We start from the raw sequence: 16901 nt of genomic DNA on the forward strand, positions 1-16901 counted from the left end.
CATGAAAGCTAGAGGCTGGAAGGTTTATGGGGCTAGTGCAGGGCAATGAAATTGAAAGTATAGCTAGTGCAGACCCCACGGGTCGTATGGCCTCCTCCTATTTTTAGCTGTTTAGATCTGGCCCAAAATTGGATAATATTGATAGTTCACTTCAAACCATGGGTCAGACTCAAATCCAGGACAATTAATTCATCCTGCAAGTGATTGCTTCTACTATTAAAATTTACTCTGGGTGCTTTAGTTTTACACATTGTTCTTTTGTTTTAATAATAATCCATCCATTAGATATAACGTCTCATCACGTCTTTGAGATGTCTCAAAGTGCTTCACAGAATATATTGTAAACTGGATTGATGTATAAATATTTTTGGAAAATTTACAGGGTATTTTGGGTGAATTTGTCTCGGGACCATATATAGCTCAACACCAACTTCTGGAAATTATTCCTTTATGCGTGCACAATTGTTACTATCCTATGCTAATCATCCTTTTGAGAATGCTATATAAACAGAAATAAGGGCAAACTTCAGACCTAGATCCACCGGAACGAGTTTCATGCTGCCTGCATTGTCCCTGGGCTCTCACTGCTATTTACAGAAAATCCTGTGAAGCATTTTGATCTTTCATCCCTATAAACAAGCAGTGTATGTTATAAGGATTCCATTAGTCTGGACTGGGTTACACGGCATGTCATAGAAATGATAGAACAGCTTGCTTAGCATCTTATGCCATCTGTTTGCATATCTTGGTCTTTGTCACAGCGTTTGAAGAAAAGTCTACAAAAAAAATTAGTTGCATTGATGTCTGTTTCTCTCCCTTTCCCCCTCCTCCCCCACCATTGCTCCACCAAGATTATATTTCTGATTAGCAGTACGGTAGATTACAAATGCAATGATTTTGGTAAGGTACAAAAACAAATAAAATGTGATTTGAAAATAGTTTACTGTACAAATTAATGGAAAATCAAGTGTGGTAGATTAGAAGCTGTTTATGGTATTTACTGAATACGGATGGTTAACTCAGTCAGTTAACTCATTATATCACAAGGTAACTAGCTTTTTTTGATAAAATCACAAGATCAGATTGGATGAAGAAGATCCTTTGGCCCATCTTATCCCTCCAGAGCACTCACCCTATTGTCTTCTCATCACAACATCAAGATACTTTTTAATGAGTTCAGTGTCCTGACCTTTACCAGCTTCCTGGCAACCTGTACTATTTGTTAATTACTTTCCTGGATTAAGAAAAACTTAAAATAATAAAAATCCTTGCATTTGATATTGCACTAAGCGTTTCACAAAATATACCGTAAAGTGAATTGACTATATTCTGTGGGCGAAATGCATCAGCCGATTGCAAGCATCAGTATCCCGCAAACTGTCGTGGATTGAGTGACCAATTTATTATTTTTTTAAGGAATTATTACTCCCGGAAAAGCGATCCGCCAATCGACTAACAACCGGTTCCTACTTACTGCTAGGTAAACAGAAGTGTTAAGTTGCTCAACGTTTCGCCCTACTAGGAATCAAACTCAGGTCCTCTCACTTGCGAGATGAATGCCACTAAGCTGCAGGACTTCCTGGTATCTGTCCTGAAATTGCCCTTTGAAGCTCTAAATCTATGTCCAACTGTCTTGGTGCAACCTAAAGTATTGTTCTGGGTTTACTTTTTCAAATCGAGTTTACTTTTTAATCCCATTTAAATAACATTTACATCTTTGTAATAATAATAATAATCCTTACATTTAGTATAGCACCTTTTACGTCAGGAGGATCTGTCAAAGCAGTTCACAGGATATACAACTGTGTTTCGCCCAGAAAATACACAGTCACTACCCTTTCGATAATATTCTGTGAGGTGCTTTGAGATTTCTCAACAACGTGAAAAGGCGCTAAATAAAATGCAAGGATTATTATTATTATATTACAGCGAAATGTTGTGACGTTGTATTTTATAGCCACTCACGTAAATAACCTTTTAAGAAATTCTTCATCAAAAGTAAATTTAAATGGTACAGTTTGGGTGACCAATTAATTAGCAAAACTAATTATCAAAGGAAAGCAATTAACTAATAGTCCTCTTAATCCCACTTCCTACAATGGAGTGATTTCCTTACAAAAACCCTTTAAAATTATCGAACCTTTAATAAGATATGACATTTTACACTGAATAAGAAAGTGCAATGATCATACAATTCAGGTTTGCTTGATCCTTCCATTAATGTTACAAGAACTCAATTGTATGAAATGTAATTTATCTTTAAATTATATATTTGTGTTGCTGGATTCATTATTTTATGGTAATAATCCGTGCATTTGCATTTGAATGCTTTTCACATCAGGAGGATTTCTCAAAACACTTCACAGGATTTACTGTAAAGTGTAGAGACTGGGTGTTTTGTAAGCGAAGTAACCAAAATATTAGTTTGGTTTTCCAGACGTAAAGTGAGAACTGATTCTTCATATATGCAGTGGTTACTTTATAAAGAGAACAAAAGTACATTTCAAAGCTCTTCAACAAAGCTCAATACATTGTATTGTCAATACCAACCACATCCTTTCAGAAGTTAATGCTGTTTTGTCTCGTTCTGGTTCCTGAACTATAAGCCTTTTTAACCTGTGGTCTTTTATTTCAACATGTCCATCAGCATGGCCGGAAATACTATGTCAAAATGTTAATTTCAGAGTATGAGGCAGGCCATGTGTTCAAGCTGATTAGACAGCTTTCGTATGGGTCTGTGCTGAATTAACGGACCTCAGATTGGCAGCACAGAACTTTCTATTCTGGGTCAGGGAAGGAAAGATCATCCAGGGTTAATATCTGATGTGCACAGCAGTTCATGCATAAATGAAAACATACTTTCCAAGAAATATGCACATTCCACTTCGATGGCTTCATAGCTCGGTTTCATTTTCGACTAAGAACTGCATTTCATAATGTGGTAAAATGAAAAGAACGGTTCCTTCCACCACTTGGAATGGGGCCCATGAGAGTATGAAAACAACATGTGGTGTTCTTCAAACTATCACAAGTCAGGCATGCTTCAGTGGGAAATTGTATAACAGCTTGCAAATCTGGGACTCTTCCTCCTCGTCTCCAATCCAACTGAAAACGCTAGGCAGAGTCCTCCAAAAGGAGGCAAGACTTAGTACCTGGCGGAGTTGGTCCAGGGCTGCAACTTTCAGGCTCTGAGCCACTCTGACATTGAAGGCATCACAATCTCCTGCATGTGTATCACACTTTTACCCGCAGGAAAACATCTCAAAAGAGATTCATAGAGAAACTGTGCTCAAAGAATCAAAGGCTATGTAGAAAAAAAGTCTATCTCCTCCTTATTTAGACTTCGAGTCAGATAACTCAAATCGACAAGAGTGGGGACCACAAAATCCCAACTCCACATTGCTACCATAAAGAATTGTTTATCCACCAGTCACATTGCTGACAAATGCCATACAGTTACTAAATGAACCCTGTGTGCTGCAGTGGTGCTTGCTGCCCTGGAAGGACATCTCCTCTGTGCAGGGGAATAGGCCATGTCACAAGTAGAAGACAGATTCTCGTGTGTTGAGGTGACTTCTAATTTATTGAGATTCCTTAATGAGGAATCCAAGTCATTCAATTGAGGACTTCTTCCAGTAAACCAAACTATGTCACATGACCATTGGGAATACCTACACCACCAGATTTTAATTCCAGAGGGCAAATGGGATTAGAACCACTACGAAATAGGGTAAATTATAGCCCAATGTTACACTGGTAGTTAAAATAATATTTGGAATAGAATATAGGGGACTGAGATCTGTGTGATTCACACCCGCTGTGTTATACAGTGTGTGTGTGAGTTTCAGCACTCCTGACACCACCTCCAGCTATTGGTGTCAGGAAAGAGGCTCCAGTGAAATTCGCCGCCCGCTTTATACTCAGGCAGACAGGCAGCATAAACACAGCATTAGATTCTTTACCAGCAGCGGCTGAAATTGACCACAAAGGTAAGTTTGACCTATGGGAGGGAGGGCTGGCAGTGCAGTGAGCCCAGAGAGGACTGAACCTGGTTCCGACACTCAATAATAATCTTTGCGTTTGATACAGCGCCTTTCACATTGAGAGGACATCTCAAAGAGCTTCACAGGGTCTAGGATCGTGAGGCAAGTTTCCTTACTCCACCTGTCACTGTTCAATTAGTAGTAAGTAGGACTTGGTTTTTAGTCGATTTGCGGATCGCTTTTGCTGGGGTAATAATCCCTTCAAAAAAAAATTAATAATGGTAATCTGGTCACTCAATCCATGACTATTTGTGGGACACTGCTGTGTGAAATTGGCTGCTGCGTTTAGCCTACAAAATATACAATCAATTCATTTTACAGTATATTTTGTGGAGTGCTTTGTGACATCTTGAAGAAGTGATAAGGCACGATTTCAAATGCAAGGATTATTATGACTTACACACATCTTCTCCTACACACACCTTGCTAACTCAGACCTGCTGCTCATTCCCCCACCCCACCGTCACTGTGCCACCATCAGTGATCGAGCCTTCAGTCATTACACCCCTAACCTTGAAAATTTAGAATCACAGGTGGATGTTAAAGATCCCATGGTACTATTCCAAAAGAGGAAGTTTTTCCTGGTGTCCTGACCAACAATCCCCCAAATAAAATTGGTCGCTCATTCCATGGCTGTTTGTGGGACATTGCTGTGCACAACTGGCTGCCGCGTTTCGTCCACAAAATTCACAGACACTCTCCACTTTACAGTATATCCTGTGAAACACTTTGAGATGTCTGATGAGGTGCTATATCAAATGCAAGGATTATTGTAACCTCTGGAATTCCCTCCCTCATACTCCTCCCCCATCTGTCTTCAAATCTTGCCTTAAAACCTACCAACTTCAATCGTACCTATTGTCACCTCCGGCGCTCTCGTTCTCAGCGTCTGACCACTGTGAAGGGCTACGAGATGTTATCCTTTGCGGGCAGCTCTCTATATATGCAAGTTGTTGTTTGTTGTTGCTCACCAGCTCCCAGAGCTGCAGATGCCTCACATTGAGTTACTGAGCTTTGCTCTACTTCATAGAGAGCTGACTGCAAGTGATCCATTTGCCTTCCTAATCATATCACTGAGCAAACGATATCATTCTTGCGATTGGGGGTAAAACTTATCCCCTCATCCAGAGAGTTGGCTTTTAAAAGTGTACAAAGACATTCACTGTTTTGACTAAACCGTCGCTCTGCATGAATAAACACATCGAGTTAAATAATGAATCGTTTCGGCAGTTTGTGAAATTTTAATTTTAAAACTGCGATTGATATCTATTTTCATATCAAAGGAAGGGATGTGGGATCTGGAGGCAGTAATAGTACAGTATGAATACAAACATACTGTTAAGTTTTCATAAACCTGGTGATGGTGAGGCACGTTGCTGATAACTTAATCTCTTTATCTAGCGCTAACCCTTCTTGGCTGTTGCATCTAAATTAACAGAAGTAATCTGGTGGATGTAATATGAATAAAATGTTGCACTTTGGTGAGATTATATCTGTCGGTGAACTATATTTAAGAATATTTTTCTGAATGTTCTTCACCGGGTGAAAATTGCAATTTGTGATGTGATAAATACCATATTTTACCCTCCCTGTCCCATTGTTTCCTTTGAACTCACGCAGTCTAGTGTGTGACACTCCAATGTAGTGCAGTGTTGCATGCTGTTCTGTGAATGAGATGTTAAATGAGATGTTCTGCATATTCAGATGGAAAATAAAGTTCCCATAGCACTACTTGAAAAGAGAAGGGACTTTCTCCTGATGTCCGGGCCAGTGATTCCTCCAAATAAAATTGGTCGCTCACTTCATGGCTGATTTGTGGGATATCGCTTTGTGCATATTTGCTGCCACATAAGCCTACAAAACACAGTCGCTACACTTTATTAGATAATCATAATAATAGTCCATGCATTTGATATAGTGCCTTATCACATCTCAAAGCGCTTCACAGAATATACTATAAAGTGAATTGACTATTTTATGGGCGAAACACAGCAGCCAATTGAGCACAACAAAGTCCTGCAAACAGTCATGAATTGAGCAACCAAATTATTATTTTGTTTTGAGTTGATTATTACCCTCGGAAAAGCGATCCGCTAATCGACTAACAACCTGGTTAATCGACTAACTAACTGCTGGGGAAACAGAGGTGTGTGGAGTATGGAAATTTGCCCAGTGTGTCGCCCTGCCTGGGAATTGAACCCAGGTCCTTTTGCTTGCAAGGTGAGTGTTCTAACCACTAAGCTACAGGACTCCAGATATAAAAATATTTCGAGAGGAACATTTAATGTTTTACTGCATTAACTGATACTAACTAGGTCAGAGCTTAACAGAGTTTGGACAGGGCAGTAGGCAGAATTGAACTGTAGGCCCGTGGTACGGAGTGACTGAGCTCAGAGAGAAAGAAATGCATTTTCGTTAAGCACCCTCCCTGCCTCAAACACTCCTGTGTTCCTGATAGCACCCGTTCTTCTCATGTCAAAATCTTTTTCTGGCTAACAAACAGGAAAAAACAAGAATCAGCATTCAAATAGGTGGTTTTGATGGGTCTTTCAGCATTTGTCACTGCCAAAAATAACTTAATCTTATTGTTTGATTTCAGTCTAAGGCCATCATTCATCACTAACATTTGATAGCAAATGAGCATTTTTTTTTTGGTGCCAACTGAATTGAAGTTAACAATGTTAATAAATAGCACATCGACTGGCCACTGGCCTCGCAGATTGGACACCCATCCTAACATCCTTCTCAAGAGAATTCAACCATGTCTGGCTTACAGGGCCCAATATTGGTGCTGGTGGGAATACTGGTTAGTAAGCAGGGGAGTAACACTGGAGTTTCTCACGTGTCCTGACTAACAATCCCCCAAATATAATTTGTCATTCACTTTGCAGCTGTTTGTCAGACCGTGCTGTGCGCAAATTGGCCATCATGGTCACCTGCAAGATACACAATCACTACACTTTACAGTACATAATGGATTATTTATTTTATTTCTAAGTCCGAGCTTATCTAATCATTGCTCAAGTTATTCATGACGGGTTCGCAAACAGTCTCAGAGGGGATCTTATTAGAGATACATAAGATTTTAAATGGGATTGAGAAAGCACACCCAGAACAATATTTTGGTATGCATCAGGACAGCAGAGCACAAGGACAAAGGTTTAGGGTTACAAAGAGCAAGTTCGGGATAGTAACCATCTTGTCTTACGGTCACCTCCTCCATTACACAACTCGGCGTCAGGCTTCATCACCGTTAAGCGCTCCGAGATGCTGCCCCTGCGCGAAGGGCGCTAAATAAATGCAAGTTGTTGTTTTGTCTTTATAGACAGAAAGCTTCTTTGGTTAATTTACGATCTCACCAAATAAGTGCTTCACCTCACTATATGATGACAGCCAAGCACACCAAGTCCTAACAAGCCTGAACATCCTGGCTGAAGGATGGTAGGTGCCGGTTGAATCAAAGAGATCAAAACATTCTGTGCCTCCCCCATCCACCAGCACTTGAAAAAGATGTTAAGATGTGATTTAAGGCAGGTGTGTATTGTAGGTGACTCCCTGAGTAATCCGAGTCCCACACTTTCCTTGTTGCCTTACCTCAATTTTGTTAGTGCTCAGCTGGACCACTGGATAGAGCTCAAAAAAAGCGATGTGCTTTATTACATTGAGCTGGAGCAGGGCTCAAGGGGAGTATTAAGTGTTTAACTTTTAACCCTTTCAATGGAAGCAACAGAGACCAACTTCCAGGTCAGAAGTGACTATCCCCATTACACTGCTTTTGAAAACACAAACTTGGATTTGCTGGTTGCATTGTTTCTGGGTCTGTAACATTCCATGGGAGATGAACGGGGATGGCATCCCAACTTCTATTCCCAGGATTCTCAATCCGACGAGCTGGCTCTAACCCAATTCCGAGCAGGAATAGACCTTCAAACTCAATGTTCAACACTAGACATAAAAAGCTGTCATGCTGCTCTATCTTTCTTCAACCTGCACATGGGTTTAGCTAATTCTTTATGCACCTCTCATCCATTACCTTTTTTCCGCTCACACTTAGTTTAAACCAGTTCTTTTAAATACATCTTATCACCATCCACTTCCAACAAATATATGCCCATCGAAATTCACTCAGCAATTTACTGACAGGCTGATTTGAAACTTTCAGTATGAACTTTCTGCCTTCTCTGAGGCATACTGAATTTCTCGCTCTTTGCAGTGTGTTGTCAGTGTGGTTTGAAAGATGTTTCAAAGCATCTTAATTGCGGTGGGTTTATACGAGTGGAACTACCTTCTCAGGCTGTGGGTTTCCTGCAGTGTAATGCTGCTCTGCACGTTATCGCTATTTCATCGACCAACTGAGTGCAGAGCTGGTGGAGGTCTGAGGCGCCCACCTCATTTGCAGAGCAACCATTTGCACACAACTGTATTCACAACATTGCAAACAGTTTTCACCCTTTCAGAAGGGTTGTAACTAATATAATTTTTGCAAATATAAGTGTAGTGACTACAGATCTTACAGGCAAATGTGGCACCTCCCCAGCACAGCATGGGAGTGTCAGCCTAAGTGGGAACCTGGTTGTTAGTCGATTGGCGGATCTCGTTTCCGGGGTAATAATTTCTTCAAAAAAAATAATAATAAATTGATCAGTCAATACATGATTGTTTGTGGGACACTGCTGTTTCACCCACAAAATATACAGTCAGTTCACTTTACCATATAATCTGTGAAGCAGTTTGAGACGTCTCAAAGACGTGATAAGGTACTATATCAAATTGCAACGATTATTATTATTTCACTTAATTCATAATATTTTTTCTCCTTGATTCCTCACCCCACTCGTGGTCACCCAATGTAACATAAACTGCTTCAGATCAAATAGTTCCTTTAAGGAACTATAAATATTCGTCAAATCATATTTGATTTGTTACAGCACTATCTTAACAACAAAATGGTTTCAGGCTAATGCCTCGAGCCAGCTTGTTCTTTCAATTCATCTGCCTTTGTAGGGCAAGTTCTTTCATCTTTTATCTGAAATGTTGGAAGCTCCAATTCATTGGCAAGAAACGCCTGACACTGCCTATCCCTTGCACACTCCAAGCAGACAAAAAGTTTTTTGTTTCCTAGCCTTTATACAAAAGGTCTGGAAAAAATATATTAAAGGGCATGTGTGGATGGGATGGGCTGCTTAATCCTTCAAGTCTCCTTTGCAACTTTCAAACAATATTATGCACTTGCTTTTATTTTATCACACTTGCTTTTATTTTATATTTGTTCTACATTGTCACTGATGCCACTGCCCTTCATCCTTTTAGACAGGATTATCTGCGCATTGTTAAGATGATTCCCCATTCAGCTGGAAGCTTCAGCCTTGTGCGTTCTTGCCTTCTAACCACCCCTCACCCCTCCCCTCTGTTGAGGTTATCTATTATTCCGAAATCTTTCGAGAACTTAAAAAACTTCCTGACTAACCGATTATAACCACTGAACAATACAATACAAATGTACGATATATAGGGTCTTTCAGATCGGGAGGGCTTGGGATACACCCAGGCCTTGGGTTTGAATTCTAGACTCTGAATCAGAGCCTTATATCCTACTGCTATTGTGATCAGGTACTCCCACCCACACTTTAACCCCTCCTCAAAACACAATGAGGTGATGTCCCGAAAGCTCAAGCTACTTTTGCTATCTTGTTTAAGTGGTTATTCTCGAATGTGAGTCAAGACAGTAACATAACTGAACCCAATTCCATTCGCACCCAACACCACACGGTCCCCCTAGATCAGGCCAATTGTAGCAAAGGAAATACTGCCCCAGTCAAGATTGGCAACCTCAGTACAACCCAGCAGTTGAATCTGGAACCTCTCAAATCTGCACCGCTCAGTTTTGATGCTTGTTGCTGATTTTGCCACCTGAATCATCAAGGAAGTTACGACCAGACAACTGGTCTACTCTCTGTTTGAAATATCTATGGCCAAATTAGCAATTTCTTATTCTATCTGAAATTTTTCTAAAGGAACACCTTTCATCAGAATAGTGGAGCCAGTTCTGGCCAGGCTCCACTGGCTCCCCATCACCAAACGGATGGACTTCAAGATCCTCACACTCGTGTTCAAATCCCTTCACTGCCTGGCACCTCCCTATCTCTCCGACCTCCTCACTCCCCAATCCACCACCCGGTGCCTCCGCTCAACTGGCACCGGTCTCCTCTCACACTCTCGCATTCTCCGCCTCATCGGAGGTCGCGCTTTCAGCCACTACGCCCCAAAACTCTGGAACACTCTGCCTCAATCCGTCCATCTTGCCCTGTCTCTCCCCTTTTTCAAGACCCGTCTGAAAACCTTCCGCTTCGACTGTGCTTACGGCCACTTCGGCCCCACACACCCCAGCTCGGAGTCAGGCTCAGCCACTATTAAGTGCTCTGAGACCCTACACTGCATGGAGGGCGCTATATAAGTGCAAGTTGTTGTATCACAATAATTACTGAAGAGGAAAAAAATTAGAACATAACCCAAATATTAAACCACGCTGAGTTTTGAGGGAAAAAGCACATTCCGGTGCCACGACCTGTATAGAAATAGCTTAGAATTTTGTTCAATGTATAATTAAAACAATTACACAATGATTTTTCTTTGCTAGTTTTACCTGAAAATAACAGAGAAACGCCTCTTGTAGAATCGTTCTATGTGGCTGCTGCCTGAGATTGGCTTTAGTTTCGCTCAACTATGCTTCAGCTCCAAACTAATACGCCATATTCACCAACTGCAAGTTTCAAACAACTCTGTGTTGATGCCTGTCTGCGAGTCTCATTTTCTGAGTAACTTGCTGACTCCCAGCTAGTGTCTTTTTAACATTACATTGAAATCAACAGTTTACTTAATATATTTTTGTTGAGGAACAAATGCAAGTGGAAATAACTAGACCATTTTCAGTCAACGCCCACTCGGTTATTTCCTGTTAACTAACTAAGTCGCCATTCGTCTCGTAAAACGACATTAATTTGTCTAGACTAGGCAGTTCAATTTGTTTGCACATGAAAAACACATCTTCTGACTCATGCCCTTTTCAAATCGAAAAAAACATTGCTAAATTTCCACCAAAACATTACAAGTATTTCTCGAAAGTTGAAAAAACCTTGTTACAGCAGCCTCGGAGCAGCTCGGATTTTGAAACCGTATTTTATTACGGCTTACGGAATACCAGTCTTTTTGTCAAACGTACCTGGTTAATATTTCAATTGTTCTCGAACGGATATTAAAAGGCATATTTTGTGCCAGACATATTTGCACTGCATCTGCGTTAACGGCACAACATCAAGCAGGGGAGCAGGTGCACATCAAAGCAACGGCAGTGTGACCCGGAAGTCTTTGCCTTTATTTTATACAGATCCATCCGCTCGATTACCTTTTCAATTCGCGAATGCTTCCGAAGAATGATTCAGCAGTACCAGTGACAGGAACCTGTTCAAGTTGTTCATAAGTTTAAACACAGAATTGCTGAAATAGATTGCATCCACTAAACGTAAAGAGAGTTTCTCCCTGTCTGGACCCTTTGGGGTTTGTGTATGTGGAGGTGGAGGAGGAGGTTTAAAATTCGGTTACAAAAGAAACAAGATTAAAATCCCTTTATTTGTTCCACAGACCTATGAGAATGTATGACCCAACAGGAGATCGCTTGACCCATTGTGTTAGTGCCAGTGATTCCATTCTATTTTCTCTTTCAGGCTTTCCCAATGGTTAAGTGATAAAATACATAACATTGTGTGGCCCTGAACTACACTCACTAGGTTTAATCGCTGGTCTGTTCTGAGTTAGTTGATTTGAAATATGGAGTACTGCATTGGTTAGCATGAAGCTTTGCATTTGACTGGGCTGAGAACCGATAAAATTCAATCGACTGAGGATTCAATTAACAGGAGACTTTGGAATGTGACTTTGGCCTTTTTACCCCAAATCATCCGCTTGATATACAAGGCATTCATGATGGAAAGATGCAAACCAATGTGTTTAAAGAAATAAGCCAGGAATGCTACATCATAGCTTTCACATGGCACCATTCAAGTTATCAAATATTTCAAAGTGTTTTTCAGAGTGGGAGTACGAAGCAGGGTGGGGGAAAGAAGAGGTGGGAGGAAGATAATAATAATACTTGCATTTGATGTAGCGCCTTATCACATCTTCGAGACATCTCAAAGCGCTTCACAAAGTATACTGTCAAGTGAATTGACTGTATATTTTGTGGGCAAGACGCGGCAGCCAATTGCGCACAGCAATGTCCCACAAACAGTTGTGGATTGAGTGACCTAATTATTTTTATTTATTTTGAAGGAATTATTAACCCCAGAAAAGCGATCTGCTAATAGACTAATAACCGGATTCCTACTTACTACTAAGTTAGCAGGCATGTGGAGTAAGGAAACTTGCCCAACGTTTCGCTCTGCCCGAATCAAACCCAGGTCCTCTCACTAAGCTACAGGACTCCACTTAGATGACCAAGGTGCATTAATAAAGGTTGTTTTTTGAAGAAGGGTTTTGAATTTTGAATGCGGAAAGGGAGGGTGCAAGATAGAAAGATTTAGGATGAGAGTTAATGCATCTGTTTACTTGTTACTCTAGTCCTTTAATCATCAGCATTAAAAAATGCATAGAAAATGAACTTTAATTGCGCATATGTAGAAAGCCGAAAAGTTATTTTTATTATTCAAGTGAATAATGTTTTCCCCGATTATACGCACAACATGTTCATAGCAAGATTTGCGCAATCCCCACTGTCTTAGTGTTAATTCGTTTGGAACTTTCCATCAATGTTTGAATTTTCTGCTTCCTTCAGCAGATCAGAAAATCTGTCACACAACAGATAGAATCATATCCACCCCCCCCCGCCAAAAAAAAACAATGTTTGGCTACACTTTTTATTATGTCCAACTTGGTCTAGTGTTCAGAACGGATAGGGAATAAAATTGAACGGGCTGAGTAATTGCAAAATCGCCACGTAATTTTAAATTATAATAGAGAGCTGTCTGTACACCACTTACTCTGTATGTCTCTCAGTCGGCACTTGATAGCTTATTTTATCAGAGAATCATCATAGAAATATAGAGTGCACGAGGCCATCATTTAACCCATCGAGTCTGCACCGCTCTTAGAGCAAGGTGTTCATTCAATCTGATTCCCCTATCTCCATACCCCACACATTATTTTATTCACTTTTTTTCTATTCAGAAGGGAAACAAATGGAGTGGGGGGGGGTGGGTGGTTGGTGGTGGGAGGGCGGTGGTGTGGGGGTTTGGCATTGAACACTTTAACACAAAGTAACCAGGCGAAATTTGGTGAAGCTGGGAAATTATTTCAGAACAACCTATGGTGCTGCTAACTGGGGCAGCCTGGCAGCAGCCATTTTGTAGAACACTCGCCTTAACTGTGATGCCAAAGTTGAGCTTCTGCGTTGATCAGAGGTGTTGTCTACTGTGTACATCAATGCTATTGTAGTGCAAATGGTGTTACAGGAGACCGAGATTCACTCACAATATGCGGTGTAAGGCCTCTTCTAAACAGGTAACAAAGGTGATTGAAACAGCGATAAGTGCAAAGATAATGGGTAGAGTGGTCCTCGCTGGACAAGCAGCAGGAAAGCTTGCCAGACAGAGCTATCAATGTCAAGCTATGCATTTTTAGCTGCTTAGACTCCAGGAGTACCCCCAACACACACTCTGGGGTCCCCAAACATTGGCTCCTGCAAACCTGCACCGAATACTTTTTGGAATTAGGTAATTAGTTAAGTGGAGTCCTGTAGCTTAGTGGTTAGAGCACCCATATGTGTCAGGCACCCTGCTGATCAAAAACAAAATTGCTTTACAGTGTAGTGACTGTATATTTGTAGGCAAATATGGCAGCCAATTTGCTAACAGTAATGTCGCACAAACAGTTATGAAATGAATAGCCAATTCTATCTGAGTGATTGTTGGAGAATCTCCCTCTTCTTTTCGAACAGTGCTAATGGGATCTTTAACATCTACCCGACCATGCAAATAGCACCGCAGTTTAACGCATCAACCTGTCTGACAATGCAGTGCTCCTTCAGCATTGCCCTGGAGTGTCAGCTTAGGTTATGAGCAAAAAGTCCTGATGGGGGTTTGAACCCACAACCTTCTGACTCAGAGATAAGAGTGCCATCAACTGGGCCAGGCTGACACAACCAACTGAGCCAGGCTGGCGCTAAATATTGCTGGTCACAGTAGGATGCTACATTTGTAGAAATCTACCAGTTATTGCTTAACTAAGATGTATTTTTGAACAATTCTTGTGTGGGGCTCAGAAAACCATTTGGGTCAAAGTAATTTTGCGATACTGTGAGTCCCTAGAATAGAGTATGGTTATATTCACAATCAACATCAAATAAGTAAAAATATTGTTAATGTTATTTTTTTATTACTATTTATCCTCTCTCATGTGACACATAGGAAACTGCTTATTATTATCTGTTCTCCTTTCTCATGTGACATATAGGAAACTGTTCATTATTAAGTCTGTTTTCTACATGTACAACCCAGGACACATTATTTTACTGAACCATAGAAAGTATTTATTGTTGCCAAAACCCTGGAGAACACCTAGAGAAAACATGTACTTCATGTATACTTTCCATTCAAATGCACTTTGGGCATTTGCCCACAACGTGATTTTGGCATGTCTGTCTCAATATCCACCACTACAAAGATTGCACGCTATAATCTAACAGCACGATTTAATGTTAAGACTGAAGTCTTCTATCCCTTCTCAATTATTAAGATAAACACCAGACAGTTTCTGTAAGGGGCTTCCATTATTCACTGATGGAAGGTCGGCTAGAAACTCAGAGTCTGGCAGAAAACCAAAGAGAGAATTGCCTGCGCAATGGTAGTCCCTGGTGAAATGTGTTCTATGCAAGGGAAATATTGTTTCTCTTGGCAGTTGAATTTGATGGAAGCAATGAGACCAGTCATTGAAGTCTAAGCTCTCGGGCCTCTACTCAATAGTTGGCAGTTGGAAAGGTCTTCAGGGTCATCTTCTATAATAAAAAAGGTTTTGGATGAAAAGGAAACAGCCTGAAATTTCACTAATTGAGTGTGTGTGTGAGTTCAGTGGGGACCTGACTTACTGACTGGTGTATAACTTGAAAGTGAGAGGTTTCTATTTGGCCCATCAATTTTTGACTTACTGAGCACTTTTCAAGTTGCAACTAATGGAAAAGAAGACAGTCAAAATCCCAGACATCACCTGAAATACCCACTTGGTATTTCTCACTTCAAACACCACATCAATGGAGAGTTAGATGATAAAATTATTTCTCACACCACGATAGGAAGGGTCATTGATGTAGAAAATTGAGAACTCAAGAGTCTGGGCAGATGTTCTTGCTAGAAGAGTGTCCATACATCATGTCATCTACATACTGCCTTTGTCACATGAGGCTTCAGACTCTGTAACCAACTGAATAATAATAATAATAATAATCCTTGCATTTGATATAGCGCTTTTCACATCTTCTAGACATCTCAAAGCGCTTCACAGAACATGCTGTAAAGTGAATTGACTGTATATTTGTGAGCGAAACGCAGCAGCCAATTGCACACAGCAGTGTCCCACAAACAGTCATGGATTGAAAATGACCAATTTACTATTGTTTTGTTTTGGAGGGATTATTATTAGGCGTGTGGAGTAAGGAAACTTGCCCAAGGTTTCGCCCGGCCTGGAATTGAACCCAGGTGTCTCGCTTGCAAGGTGAGTGCTCTAACCACCGAGCTACAGGACTCCAACTGAAGCAAGGTTTTACAGGGAGTTTGAGTAAAAATGTTGGTTGATGAGAGAAGATGCCTACAGAGGCCTTTAAATGCTAATTTTCTACAAGGACCATGAACAAGTAACAGGTGAGATGGGCAATTCAGATATTCTGAATACACTGATGACAGTATAATAGAAAGCATTAAAAGGGAAGATGATAAGCAATGCAATGTGGATCAGATTTCTGCAAAAATTAACAAGAAGGATCCTTTTCTCTACATCTATTAATTATATAATTTCATTGAAAAAGAAATATAGAAACAAGCTGTACAATCAACAACAAAATATTTTTTCAAGTGAAACACTTTTGTGTTTTGTTATTTTTCAATGGGCTATTTCTGTGACATGTCTCACACTTGATTTTGTGGTACAACATAAAATGTGTAACACAGAAATTACAAGATCACAAGAGGTTCAGATGAAGAAAGTTCTTCAGCCCGTGTGATTTCATCTTTCCAGAATACCCAACCAACCGTCCCATTACAGCATCAAGCTGTTTTGTAAATGATTCTAATGTCTTGATCTCAACCTTGCTTCCAGTTAACCCATTCCAGTCATGACTTGCTCTCTTGGTAAAGAAAAACTTATTGGTGTCTGTCCCAAAATTGTCCATGTGTTCAGCTGTCTTTATATAGCTGAAACTATTGTTCTGGGTTTATTTTCTGATTGTCATTTAGAGTCTTATACGCAACGGTAATGTTTCCTATGAAATCTCTCTTTTCAAAGCTGAAGAACCTTGAACCATTGCTCATAGATTATTCCCCTAAAACTGAGGATCATCCTCTTTGCTCTTCTCAATTCCTCACAACTGAACCAAATGTCACTGAAGACACTCATTTTGCTCACCTGTTTATTGAACACTTAGACAGAATCTCCCTCATTATTCTAAGTTAATTTCAGTGGGATCCAATTTTATATTTTACATACATGAGGCAAAATTCCACCTGAGTATAGATTTACTCTAAGTTGCAGTGGGCAAAATTCCATTGTGGGGCATTGTGATCAAAACTATTTACACAAGTCTTGTCGTTGGAATTTCAT

The 16901-nt window shown here is 40.3% G+C and overlaps 1 protein-coding gene across 3 annotated transcripts in view; it reads right to left on the reverse strand.

The window, feature by feature from the left end:
- The window catches only part of cd247 (CD247 molecule), a 56148-nt gene that overhangs the window by 12599 nt on the left and 26648 nt on the right, over positions 1-16901 (reverse strand). The window contains exon 1 of one of the 3 annotated variants that reach the window (XM_007895838.2): positions 11263-11387. The exons of 1 other annotated variant lie outside the window; for it this stretch is intronic. The gene's annotated coding sequence lies outside the window, so the exon portion shown is untranslated. Of the gene's footprint in view, positions 1-10686; positions 10734-11262; positions 11388-16901 lie in introns of those variants that run through there. One more of the 3 variants, XM_007895839.2, reaches the window with a different exon arrangement.

Source organism: Callorhinchus milii, unplaced genomic scaffold (genome assembly GCF_018977255.1).
Source record: "Callorhinchus milii isolate IMCB2004 unplaced genomic scaffold, IMCB_Cmil_1.0 Scaffold4, whole genome shotgun sequence".
Lineage (NCBI taxonomy): Eukaryota > Metazoa > Chordata > Chondrichthyes > Chimaeriformes > Callorhinchidae > Callorhinchus > Callorhinchus milii.